The sequence below is a fragment of the Lemur catta genome, chromosome 4, assembly GCF_020740605.2.
Source record: "Lemur catta isolate mLemCat1 chromosome 4, mLemCat1.pri, whole genome shotgun sequence".
Lineage (NCBI taxonomy): Eukaryota > Metazoa > Chordata > Mammalia > Primates > Lemuridae > Lemur > Lemur catta.
In genome coordinates, this window is record NC_059131.1 from 52,767,072 (window position 1) to 52,781,763 (window position 14,692).

Genomic DNA, 14,692 nt, shown 5'->3' on the forward strand with positions numbered 1-14,692 from the left:
TAGGGGAAAATCTATTTCCTCACCTTTTTCTGGCTTCTAGAAGCCACCTGCTTTCCTTGGCTTATGGTCCCAAGCTCCGTTGTCAAAGTCAGCTGTGTATCATCTTCCAACCTCTCTCTGCTTCTGTCATCATATTGCCTTTTCTTGACCTTGATCCTCCAGCCTCTCTTTTATAAGAACCTTTGTGACTACATGGAGCCTACCCAGATAATCCAGAATAATTTTCCCATCTCAAGATCTGTAACATATTTGCAAAGTCGCTTTTGCCATATATGATAACATATTCACAAGTTCCAGAGTTAAGATATGGACATCTTTGGAGTAGGGGAGGCATTATTCAGCCTACCACAAAGTGTGTTTGTTCAAGTTCTTTTTGTCCGTTTTTGTATTTATTGGGTTGTTTGGTTTTTATTATCGAGTTTTGAGAGTTCTTCATATATTCTGGATTCAATACAGAAATGTGATCAACAAATATTTTCTCCCAATTTGTGCCTGGTCTTTGCATTTTCTAGATAGTGTCTTTTAAAAAGCAGCAGTTGTTCATTTTGAAGAATTCCAATTTATCAATTTGTTTTTCTTATTGATTATGAATTTGTTGTTGTAATATAACAAATCTTTGCCTAATCTAAAGTTACAATGCTTTTTTCCTATTTTTTTCTTCTGTAAGTATTTACTTTGAGTTAACTTTTGTGTAAGATGTAAAGTATGGGTCTTTTTCAGGACTTTGAATCTTGACTAAATAATGCAAAGACTAAAACATAGTTAGAATTAATCACCCATAGTGGTAGTTAGTGGTAGATGTCCTGTAGTGGCAGCAGCCTCCTGGCCATAGTGTTTCTTCCACAGCATCTTTAGTTTCTGTCTTCAAGGTGCAACATTGTGATTTATAATAAGAAATATATATTTTGGTTTTTGTCCCCAGTTTCTGGCACAGAGCTCCTAAGACCTTTCTAAGTTCCAGAGTAATAGAGTATCTGACCCAGGGTTCCTAAATCCCTTGGAATTTCCAGAGGGATAGAAACATCTATTGTTCTAATAAGGTGACTTTTGGTTGGCTCCTGAATGTAGGGGCTGGTCACAAGAAGGACCATGCCATAATTAGAAACTTGGGCTTTCAGCCCCACCCCTCATCCTCTGGGAAGGAGAGAAGGCTAGAAATGTAGTTAATAATCGATCATGCTTATGTGATGAGGCTTCCATAAAAAATCCCTGAACTGTGGAATTCAAGAGCTTCCAGACTGCTGAACACATGAAGGTGCCCAGAGGGTGTCGTGCCTGGAGAGGGTATGGAAGCTTTGTGTCCCTTCCCACGTACTTTGCCCTATGCATCTCTTCTGTCTGGCTATTCGTCTGTATCCTTTTTAATAGCCTGTATAATAAACCTGTAAATGTAAGTGTTTCCCTGAGTTCTATGAACTACCTAAGCACATTAATTGAACCCAAGGAGGGGTGCAAATCAGAACCTCAGATTTGTAGGCAAGATGGGCAGAAGTTGTGGGTAACCAGACTTGCAATTGGCATCCCAAGTGGAGGGGACCAGGCTTGTGGGAATGAGCCCTTACCCTGTGGGATCCAACTCTAACTCCAGGTAGTGTCAGAATTGAATTAAATTATAGGACACCTTGTTGGTATCTGCTGGAGAATGGCTTGGTGTGTGGGAACAACCGCCCCCCCCCCCACAGTCTGGTGACCAGAGGTGAAGTGTGCTGTGTTGACTGTGTAAGAGAAAAAAAAGTTGTGTTTCTGATAGACAAGGCAACTATACTGAAGATTTTTATGTTAAAAATTTTATGTTCAACAAAACATAAAAAGTTCCCTAAACAATCAAGATCCCCAAATAGTAACAAGCAAAAACACCTTCCTTAGAAACAAGTATGAGATGATAAATGCATTTTGTCTACTACATTTAAACATTTTTAAATAAAGAATTTAATATAAGCATGGAACAAGAATGTGACTGATTGACACTGTACTGCTCACATGAGTGATTATGTGAGAAAACTTGAATTAAACAGCATGACTTTTATTTGTCCCAATGACGTGTAGGTTGACGTATAGACTGATGTCTCAGAACATTGCTTGTTTGGCTCACTCCTTTGAGCAGCTCTTTGTGTGTGTGTTTCTTCTCAGGTTTCCATAATGGAAAGAGATCTCCTGCTTATTACCATATTCTAGTATTATGTTTTTATTTGGTGGAAATTTGGGAGAGAAAAGGAATTAAATATGAGTTCTCGAAACACTCTGGACCTCTAAATGCTTACAATTCATTTGTATGTTTACCTTTGCCTTTGTTATATTGCATATTGTGCTTATTTTATTAGTGACATAGGGTTTATATGAACAATTTTGAATGAGCACTTGCAAATGCTAAATGCCACAGGATCAGAGATGAGGGAACATGGGCTTTACTATTAGATGGACCTCGGTTTTATACCCAGATTTGGCACTTATTAGATTTTAGAGGGGTTCTTAGCCTTTTTGTGCCTCAGTTTGCCCTTCTGCAAAATGGAGATGATAATACCTTCCTTACATGTCCGGACTAGGTGCTCTATAAACATAGCTTTACAGAGGAAGCCATAGGGGTCGAGAGGAGACAGAATTTGCACTCTCAGGGCACTTACTGCAGTGCTCTGGGTTGGATCCCGAGGGATGGATAGGGTGCTTTCTCTGAATTCTGCTTTTCACCTGCTTTTTTGTGGCTATGACAAAGTATGAGTCCCTTCCCTACTGCCCGCCTTTGCTGTTACCATGGTGATCCAGGTTCGTTTTAGAAGGAGTCTGTGACAGGACAGATTGGTTTTGCAATTTGTGAAATCTCACTCTCTAAAAATAAGGAGCAGGCAGCCAGGGTGGCAGTAACAACGTGGTGTTGGGGAGAGCTTCTGCCACCCCTCAGCCACACAGTCTCAGAGGACCTATTGTCAGCCCAGCAAGCTGCCAGGTTCTGGAGCTCTGGGTTTATCAGGGGGACAGTCAACCAACTGACAAGCTACAGCAGTTACCGTAAGCTTTTCAGTTTCCTTCTGTCAGTTTCTTTCTTTTTCCTTTTCCTTTCCTTTTCTTTCTTTCTTTCCTAGTTTTTTTGTTTTATTATGAGACAGGGTTTCACTCTGTCACCCAGGATGGAGTGCAGTGGCCTCATGACAGCTCACTGCAACCTTGAACTCCTAGGCTCAAGCGATCCTCCTGCCTCAGCCTCCAGAGTAGTTGGGACTACAGGTGCTCACCATCATGCCCAGCTAATTTTTCTATTTTTTGTAGAGATGGATCTCACTCTTGCTCAGACTGGTTTTGAATTCCTGGCCTCAAGTGATCCCCCTGCCTTGGCTTCCCAAAGTGTTAGGATTATAGGCGTGAGCCTCGGGGTCTGGGCTTTTCTTCTTTCTTTCTCTCTCTCTCTCTCTTTTTTTTTTTTTTTTGAGACAGGATCTTCCTCTGTTGCCCAGATTGCCATGCAGTGGTCAGTGGTGTGATCATAGCTCACTGCAACCTCCAACTTGTGGGCTGAAGTGATCCTCCTGTTTCAACCTCTGAATAGCTGGGACTCATAGACAGTGCATGCCACCATGCCTGGCTAATTTTTTAATTTTTTGTAGAGATGGGGTCTCACTGTGTTGCCCAGGCTGATCTGGAACTGCTGGGCTCAAGTGATCTTCTCACCTCAGCCTCCCAAAGTGCTGGGATTACAGGTGTGAGCCACCACGCCCCACTATTTCAGTTTCTTTTTCACACCACATGCCCTCAGGTTCCCACCCCTTTCTATCATCAAACACCTGTTCTCAGATCCTTCCTCTTACCAAGTTGACACAGTAGAAGTCATTGAAAAGGCATTAAACATATAGATTCTTATAAATTGATTTATGAGAGCTTTTTATTATGGAAAAATGCAAACATGAAAAGTAGACTGTACTCATCAATCAACTTCCGTGATTACCAATTCATGGCCAATGTATATCCCCCTAAAATTTCACCCTTGCCCACATTTTTAAAGCAAATCCTCAAAATCTTATCATAGTCCATAAATATTTCAATAGGACCTCTAAAAGATAAGAATCGAGTTTGCATGTGTGGTTATGTGTGTGTCCATGTACGTGTGTTTTTAACATAACCACAATATCATTTAAATTGACGTTGGAGATGTTCTTTATCACTCTCGGAGAAGTCTTGAAGAATAAAATTGTTGACTTGTACTTCTTCCCATGAGAGTTTAATTGCTGCAAGAATTTCCCTATGTAATAAGCAACTAGAAAATCGAAAAAGTATATATAACAACTCTTTTCAGAAAGTGAACAACAGGAAATACAGGACTGTGAAAGAGGAGAGGAGGGAAACCAACAAGTAGAGCCCTGTAATTCACCCAGCTCACTGTCTGTGGCTGGTTTCAGGCCATTGGGCAGGAAGGAGAACTGAAACAGAGCCTGGCTGCCTCACTGAATTGAGGAGGCAGTGGTCAGAGTGAGGGGAGACCAGCGAGGGTTTGCAGGGCAGAATATCAGTGAAGAGGGGATTGCAGAAGGCAGGGAGGGGGAATGGTAACACGCAGTGTTACCATTTGGCACCTTGCTCTTTTTCACTTAACAATCCATTCATTCACTCCTTCCTTTATCATTTAAACATTACTTACAGAGTTCCTCATACGGCCAGGCCCTGCTCTGGATGCTGGGGATGCAGCCTGCCTTGTGATGTATTGTCCCATCACTGGCAGCAGTCTCAAGTTTCAGACTGGCAATCCAACTAGTAAGACACAACAGGATTGAGTCTAACACTGAGTTTACTCTCCAGACAGAAACAGGTCAGGGAAAACAGCATGCAAACATCTTTGGTCTCATCAGTGGTCCAGCAACTGCTTGCTGGGAATGCAAACATAATTTCCATGAACCCGGTCAAGGTATGTGTGACTCACTTCCAAACAGAAAATGTACTGCCCTAATTACCCACCTGTCTTTTCATATGATTCCAGTTACATAGGCCCAAGGCTGAGTGCCAATTCATTGCTCTTCCAGTAAACAAGAGAGAGAACCAACTCATGGCATGCAATACTTGACATTTATGCAAGGAAGTGGTGCTGCGAGAAGGCAAACTAGGGTTTGTCTCCCCAAGAAGTTTACCCTTTACTCACATGCACACTTTCAAGGGGAAGACAGAAAAAGCAAGTATATAATAAGACAGTTATTGATAAATGTTTTAATGACCAATAAAGTAGAAAGAGACAGACAGTGATGGAAGGTTCTACTTTATACCTTAGTGAGGGGAGTCCTTGTATATTTGTCAAATTGCTCAGAAGCATTTGCTGAGTGAAAGACTATGTGCATTTATAATTTTGATAAATATTGCCAAATTTCCTGCTGTAGAGTTGTTCCATTTTGCACTTCCACCAGAAATCTGCCTATTTCCCCAAACCTTCATCAACACAGAGAACAATCTAAGTTTTGCATGTGAGCCATTTGATATGCAAAGAATAACATCTTATTATTCCTTTCTGCCTTCCTTTTATTATAAATTGGGTCACATATTTTTCATAAAATTTAAGAATCATTTAAACTCACTTTTCTGTGAACTATCAGTTCATGTCCTGTACTCATTTTCTATTGTCTATATTTTATTTCTTTGTACAAACTCTTAGTACATTAAGGAAATTAGCCTTTTGTCTGTGATAGGCAATAACTTTTTTTTTAATTTGACATTTGTCTTTCTGAGATCAGACGGAGTCGGGCGAGTTCAGGGTGGTGTGGCCCTGGACGACATTTGTCTTTTTGTAAGTGTTCTGTTTGTTTTCGTTTTTTTCGTGTTTTTCTCATACATATTTTTTTATTTTTATGTAATTTAATCTATTAATTTCTTATGTCATCCTCATTATGGGAGTATAAAATTAATTTTATCCCATGTTTTCTGATATAAATTTTCTGATATCATTTTTAATATTTACTTTTTTTTTTTTTTAAAGAGATGGGGTCTTGCTCTGTTGCCCAGGCTAGAGTATGGTGGTGCAATCATAGCTAATTGCAGCCTAGAATTCCTGGATTCAAGTGATCTTTCTGCCTCAGCCTCATGAGTAGCTGGGACTACAGGCTTGCACTGCCATACCTTGCTAATTTTTAAATTTTTTGTAGAGATGGAGTCTTGCTACATTGCCCAGGTTCATCTCAAACTCCTGGCCTCAAGTGATTCTCCCGTCTCAGCCTTCCAAAGTGCTGGGATTACAGGTAAAAGCCACCATGCTCAGTCAATATTTTACATTTTTGATCCATTTGGAATTTATTTTGATATAAGGTATGAGATGTAGAATCTAAATTTTTCTGTTTTTCCCATAAGGCTATTCATTATAACACCACCATTTATTAAATAATAACTTGATTGTATTTCAGAGCATATATATCTGCTCTTAGTTGGCCACCTAGAATACACATATTTTAGGCTTTTCCCACAGACTATAACCTCAGACTTATTACTGCTCAAGTTTCATCTTAAGCACTGTGATGAAAAATGATTTATGAGGAGGAGTGCTTAAAGGGTATTCATCTAACAGCGTGTGTATGTGTGTGTGTGTTTGTTTCTTTCTATTTTCCAAGTTTTATTTTTGAAAGACAGATGATTATAGACTTTAATATATGGCTTCTATTGTCTTAATCCCCATTAGAAGAAGAACCTTTTCAAGTTGAGCATTTACTTCCTTACTTAGGACCTCCTGAGAGATTTTTAAAAATTGCTATACAAAATCTAAGACTGCAATTGTTGTAGAGATATTTTATTCAATGCCTTCTACATAAAATACCCAGTAAGCAACTTTTTTCCCTAAGAATTAAGAGTCAGTAAGCATTTATCCTCCGGAAATGTGGCTGTTTTGGGTAGGTTGATGTGAATTTCATGATTGATTTCTTTTGGCTGCCAAGCAACAAAGCCTAGAGGTGACAGCATGCCAGGTATAGTTTGGAGTTTGCAGCTCTGGAGTGAGACAGACCTGGATCACGCCCCAGCTGTTACCCTGATGAGCTGAGTTGCCTTGGGCAAGTTATTTAACCTCTCTGTCCTAGCTGCCTCATCCGTAAGACAGGGATAGTAATAATTATAGCTGCCTCATTGGGAGGATTAGATGAGGTTGAAAATGAGTGAAGGATTTAGCACAATGCCAACACATAGTAAGCATTCAATAAATATTAGCTCTCACTATTATTGTGACTTCATGTTGATCAAGGTGTTAAGAAGTATGCCATTTTTAAAAAGGTTGACAGCATTTGTAAGATTAACACAAGCCTTAGACGCACTGACATCTGTTCTTCCCATGAAGAGGTGAATTATTTCTCTTTTCTTATTGTTCTTATTATTTTCTTAATATCCTAGAAACTAGGGACTTGAAAAAGATCAAACTATCCAAAAACAAACTAACAAAAAATATGAGTAAAATCTATTTGTTTTATAGAATTACAGAATCTAGGTGTTGGATCAGAACTTAGATATTATCTAGTTCAGCCTCCCTTCCCAAAGTTACTTGGTAAATATTTAAATAAACCCCAATATTAACTTTTTTTCCCTATAAGTGAGACTAAAGTATCTTTTAAAGAAATGGAAAGTCTGCTTGAATCAGAATGAAATATATTTCTAAATTATTGAAATATATTTCTTATTATTTCTAAACTTCAGGGTGTCATAATATTTTCAGAGCAAAATCATGATACACTATTTTATTTGGTTTAAATGCCATGCGGAAGCAGTTTCCTCTACTTTTTATAGAAGATCAGCTGCCAGAGAGCGTGAGATCTCACTGCGCTGGGGCAACCCCATCCAGCTCCCGCACAGCCACCCGGTCACCAGCAAGCACTGCCGCCGCTGCAGACAGCAGGTTGTGCTGACCCAGGAATAACAGCTCTGAGCTGATGATGTCAGTAACTTTTAAAATAGCTTATTTAAAAATCTTTTCAGTGACCTCAGATACACTTGATGCCACTTAGCTCATCTGGACATGGGCAGGAAATGTAAGAAGGATGGGTGACAACTGGAACTCCAAGCAGCTGAATCTTAAGAAGCCCATTTTAGGAAAGAACTTGTCTGAACAAGTTGAAGATTGAAGACACCATTGGTATCTAGTGACCTGGATGCAGATATAGAACGAGTATGTCCCTAGCTGTGCAAAAGCTAGCATCACAGCCATTGGTATTTCTCTGTGCTCTGCATATACCTTCTATGATGGTAGCTCTGGCCCCCTTCCTGAGTCCCCTATGTATTTTGAAGATTCTGCAGGAGATGATTCCTGTGGACATAGTCCTATCAGTCACTGTTGACAGTGTCCTCTGTTGGCTCTCCCTACAATTCTTTCCTGTAGCCCATGTGGCCACCTGTTGAGGTCTGCTGCATCCAGGCTGCGGAAGCCTGATGCCCACGGGTGCAGATGTCTACACTGAGAGCACTTCTCCCTCCTGCAGAGCCCAGGTGACAGTGCGGCTGCCAGCAGAAGTGCTGATGGGTCAAGTTCTCACAAAGGTGCCCTTGGTCCTCTGCAGCCTTCAGTGTACTGAAGCCACACCCAGCAGGGGGCACGTTGGCATCAGCGGAATAGTCTGCTAATGGAACACCAAAGCTATATCATAAAATCACCAGCGCTCTTGAAATGTTTATGGACCATTTTTAAACACGCTTTTATTAAAAATTTAACAGTTTATTTCATAGCACCTAGATTATCACACAACTACAGACATCTTTTCAGCCTCATAAAGGTTATAAGTTTGCCTTGTAAAAATTAGCACATAAAGTTTCCAGCTGGCTTTTGTCCTTTTTTTTGTCATTGATTTCTATTATGGCCTTTTAGTTTATTCTATACATACGTCATAATTCATTTTACTAATCATTTATTCTTGCACATTTAGGTTTTTCCTCTGACTTCTCACTATTATGAACTATGCTGTGATGAACATCCACTTAGCTATTTTTTTCACAAGTATAACTGTTTCCTTAGGGGAGAAAATCCTGGTTGCTAAGTCAAAAGGCTTGTGTTTTTTAAGGCTTTTGATACACACTATTTTAGTTTCCCCATGAAATGGTGGGACTAATTTATATTCCTTCCATGCTTTGGATAAGTCTGGGTGAATCATTAAAATAAATGTTTATTGGATTTAAAAAATTACTGCAGTTATACATATATACATGCTATAACAAGTTCAAACAATATACAAGTGATTAAAGGGTAAGGTGAAAGCCTTACTCGTTGCTATTCTTCCCACGTCCTGAAACATTTGGAGTTATGCTAATGGTTTTGTGTGCATCCTTCCAGATGTTCTGCGTACGTGAAGGTGGAAGGAGGTAATTCTGACACTTCGGCATCTACCTCTTCTGATGTGATGAAAATAACCCTTTTGAAATATAAAATCATTGGTTTTAATGGAAGACATTAATTCACTCTCTTTCATTTCCATATTTATTTCATTCATTTCTGTGCTATTTGAAATGCCCACAAATTTGCATTATTTTGATCATCCAAAAAAATAAAAAATATACAAATACATTTACAAATGTGTTAGAATTGGATAACCTCTAAGGGATGCCAGCTGTTTCCCAAAACAATAAAAAGGAAATTTGTTCTATTTATTGTAATGTATGCATATTATAGAATACTGAGAAAATGGTTAGAAATTTAGTTGAGAATTTTTCTGTTGCTATCTAGAGTTGGGAACAAAGGATCATTCTATACCCCATTTGTCTAATCTGCAAAAGGCAGGAGTTCCATCCATTAGATTAGAAGTGGACGAACTATGGCCCATGGGCTAAATCTAGCTTGCCACCTGTTTTTGTGTGGCCTGCAAGCTAAGAATGTCTTTTACAGTTTTTAATAGGCGAAAATCAAAAGAAGAATAATATTTTGTGATGGATGAAAATTATAGGAAACTCAATTTATGTTCATAAATAAAGCTTTATTGGAACGCAGCCACACTCATTCATTTATGTATTATCTGTGGTGGCTTTTGTGCTATAATGGTAGAGCTGAGCAGTTGCAACAGAGAACTGTGGCTCTTAGAACCTGAAATATTTACTATCTGGCCTTCTACAGAAAAAGTGTACCAACCCCCAATTTAGGTTTACAAGTAAAAAATAGATTAATTTCCACTACTAAGTAGACATATCTGTTTACTACTTTAAAGAAGATGAATGACCCCATGGTAGATTTTGAAGAGGAGTCAGAGAATTGCATTTGAGGTGCAGATCACAAGTGAAATCTTGAGAACGAGTGGACACTTTCCTCAGAAGAATCAGTGGTCCCTTTGGGAATGAGCAAATGTGGGAAGTATAGGATCCTTGGGATAGACAGTTGATCTGTCTCACAGCATGCATTCTTCCAGAGGATCCATTCTTTTATTTGTTGGTTGTTGGTGGCAGTGCAATGCCTTTATTTAATAATACTTCTAAAAATCTGAACTCTGAATGCTTTCCATCTTGAAACAACCAAAGAGTTATACCCTGAATTAGAATCTTGACCGTAACAAAGGCATACTCTTTAAAAAGCAATATTCTATACCTCCGTAATCCTCAGGGGGAAAGAAAGAATTGACCAGACAAGGGTCCAATTACAAAACAATTCTTAAGCATTTCAAGCCTTTCTGAACAAATAGAATGTGAATGTCACAATATGGAAATTGTATCAGAATCTCCATCTGTACATGATGAAAATTAGGAAGATGAGGATGAATTGAAAATGTTTTCTTTTTATTAAAATGACCCTTTTACTTTAGAATAATTTTAGTTTTATAGAAAAACTAAATAGTACAGAGTTCCCACATGCCTCACATCCAGTTCTTCCTGTTATTAATATTTATATCAGTGCAGCATATTTGTCATTATTAATCAACCAATATTGATACATTTTGTATTTAAAAAGTCCATGCTTTCTTTAGATTTACTTAGTTTTTCTCTTAATGTCCTTTCTCTGTTCTGGGATCCCATCCAGGACCACATTACGTTTAGTTATCATGTCTCCGAAGGCTCCTCTTGGCGGTGACAGTTTCTCAGACTGTCTTTGGTTTTGATGACTTTGTCAGTTTTGAGGAGTACTGGTCAGGTATTTTGGAGAATGTCACTCAATTAGGGTTTGGTCTAGCATTTTTCTCATGATTACATATCAAGGGTACACATTATAACCTGACTTAACAGCACTGATGTTAACGGTGATCACCCAGCATTGGCTGAGGTGATGTTTGTCAGGTTTCTCTACTATTAGTTACTGTTTTTTCCTTCTTTCCATACTGTGCTCTTAGAAAAGTCACTACATGCAGCCCACAATTAAGGAGTGAGGATTTATGCTCCACTTCTTTGGAAGTAGAGTATCTACATAAATTATTTGGATTAGTTGGAATCTTGGAATAGATTTGTCTGTTCTCCCTCTACTTATTTATGTATTCAGCCATTTATTTATTTATTTTTATAACCCAGTACTACTTTATTTATTTTCTTGTTCAAATTTTTCCAGCTACGGCCACTGGGAGCTTTTTCATTTGGTTCATGTATCCTTTTGACATAACCTATCATTGTGGGGTTTTTTTTTTTTTTTTTGGTTGTTTTTTTTTTTTTTTTTTTTTTTTTGAGACAGAGTCTTACTCTGTTGCCCAGGCTACAGTGCCATGGCGTCAGCCTAGCTCACAGCAACCTCAAACTCCTGGGCTCAAGCAATCCCCCTGCCTCAGCCTCCTGAGTAACTGGGACCACAGGCATACACCACCATGCCCGGCTAATTTTTTCTATATATATTTTTAGTTGTCCAGCTAATTTCTTTCTAGTTTTTTAGAGACAGGGTCTCGCTCTTGCTCAGGCTGGTCTTGAACTCCTGAGCTCAAATGATCCGCCCTCCTCAGCCTCACAAGTGCTAGGATTACAGGCGTGAGCCACGGCGCCCGGCCTGGTTGTTTTTTTAATTAAAAATTATAGCACTTTTCACTTTCTGGTACTGCAAGATGCTTTGGGGTCATCTTGTATATTTCCTGCCACAATCCTAAATCATCTATTTCTCTACGGACCTCTAGCTCCTTTTATTGGAGAATAATGTTAGTAACCGAGGCCTGAGAGCGAGGTGTGCTTGCTACTGCCAGAGTGTTGTTGCTTCTAAGCCTTCTCAGCTGACAGAGCAAGGAAATATTATGTGTGGAAATGCTTCCTTTGGAGCAAATGGGTATATATGTATTCACACTTTGATATATTTTTTGTCATTTCGATATGAATTTGTATGTGTGTGTGTTTACGTCTATAGTAAGCGTTGCTCAATGTGTGGGCTCGGTTTCTTGTCTTTAAATGGAAGCCCATTGGGCACTACCTACATATCCTCTAATGGGTTTCAGTGAATTAGACAACTTAACTCTTTCCTTTTCTTGGGAGATAATTCTCCGTGGATCCCTTGTGTTTCTGTGCAACTTGCAAGTAGAAGAACTCTCTTTTTATGGATGCTCGTATAGTAAATAACAGTGTTGAAGACAGAGATCATATCTCCCTCCGGAGCAAAGGGCAGATTCATTTACTGTTCAGTAAAATAAAGGTAATGTCTCCCTCTGAGGCAAAGTTTGGGCAAGTTTGCTTGTAGCCCAGGACAAAAGATTCATGCTCTCTAAACTCAGGGTTCCTCAGCTGTGATGCAAACCCTCTGTATGTGCAGCATCCATCTGGGCGGCTCCACTTTGCCCTCAATAGCACTTGGGGCCAAGAGGAACCAATACAAGCATGAAGCTCATTCTGTTTACTGTGCCTTGAGTAGCAAAGTCATTTGTCTCATCCAAACACCCAGAAGTCTTGTGTCTCCTGTGAGCTTCCATGAAGCTGGTGGGGCTGACTCGTTAGCGTACAAGTTGGGTCAAATCTCAGACTGGTCACAGATTTTGACACCTTTCTCTTAATTTATATTTACTACTAGCAGTATTCTGATATTTCTCAGCTAAATTTAAGGTCTTTTTGAGTTAACAATGCTAAAAAATAAATTTTCAAAAGGAATAAAGTTATGACTCTTACATATAATAAAATGAAAAACATCAAAATTTTATTTAACTCATGAAATAAAGAGGAAACCAGCCAGATGGCACTACTGCTGGTTCAAAGGAGAGGTCAAAGACAAATTTATATGGAGTCAAGGAATGTTGAAATCCACTTACAAATGGACACAAAACTGGCTTCTTCCATGGAAGCTGGGGTGGGGTGAGGTGGAGTCTATTGAACCTCCATCAGACAGAATTGATTTGCATGTCTGTAAACAAGAATTATTTGCATTTATCCACAATTACAGAGTTGTAAAACAACTCCAAGACAAGAAAAGACACAAACGCCATAGAAACAGATAACCTGGAAAGGTGTGCTGTAAACAATGCATAATTTTCCACTGGAGACACACAGTAATCATTTTTTGCTTATTCAAAAAAGTCTTAACTTTCCCTTAGAGCAATAAAATGTACTACAAGAATGTTTCCAAGGTTATTGATCCAAAGTGTGACATAAAGAGATTTTAAAAAGTAAGCCTAGACACACACATATAAGAAAGATATTGGAAGAGATTCTAATGATCTGGCCTGAGAAGGGGATCTGACACCGCAGAGAAAAATGTGCTCCAGCTCTGTTGAGAGGAAGTGCTAACCGGTCATTGATTCAGACAGTTCCCTCTACTGACCACTAGGTGCCGCTAAGCAGGCATGACGACCCCTGGCAGGAGGGGGAGGGGCAAGCGTGGCAACATGCAATCTATCAGTGGTCATGTTCAGCAGATTCGCAAATTTGAGGTTCCTTGGTGGCAAGACATTTTTACCCCTGTACCTATTCCAGCACCTTGCACATAGTAAGCACTGAATACTATGTTTCTTGAAATGATTTAATTGTTCAGAACACAGCGTGGGTGGAGGTAAAGGAGTGCTTTTACATCCTAGGCATCCGAAACTAATACGACGTTCCTGAGTAAGAGTTCTTTAAAGTCTTCTGATCATACTAGGAGAAAGGGAGAAAACATGCCAAATTAGAAATCACTCGATCAATTAAACAAAAGGAGATACATTTAGCTATGACATCATACTTAGAAAAACTATGCACTGTTTCCATTACCTGTACACACGTAGCAAAATACTTGTTTGAATGCAGATGCGCAAGTCACCCCTTTGTTTTGCTCAGGTGCCATCAAATGTGGCTTCCTCCACTCCCAGCCATCCCCAATACTTTCTAATAATTTCTAACTAATTTGGTGCAATGAGAAACTGATGACAAGCCATCTATAATTTTACGTAATCTACATTAGTATAAAATGAAAAGTGAAAAGTAGAGGGTAGTGACTGCTGATTAGAAACATAACTGGAAGGAAGAGAAAAGGGAATTGGGAAGCTCTCAGAAAACCCCAAGAACAAAATTTCTCTCCCCTAACTTTCTTGGCTCCTCTGATGCCTTTGTGGAAGTCCATTGGTTTTGCCCAGGGATCTTTCACTCTTCTGTTGTTAATAGCACCTTGATTTTACTTTGGGAGACAAGTCCCTTGCCCCATTCAGTTCACATGCTCCCCCTTCTGATGCCTGAGAAAGAAGCACGAAGCCAAGCTAGGCCTGCTCCCTGGAGACTATCACAGAGCCTGAACACCATTGGAATTCTTTCTTCTTGATGTCTTGCTTTCTGGAATCCCACAGCTGCCCTGGTGCCTGCCCTTTCAAAGTCTGAGTCTTCATTTTTCCTTTTAGTCTGTGAACCACCCCATTCTCTTCCA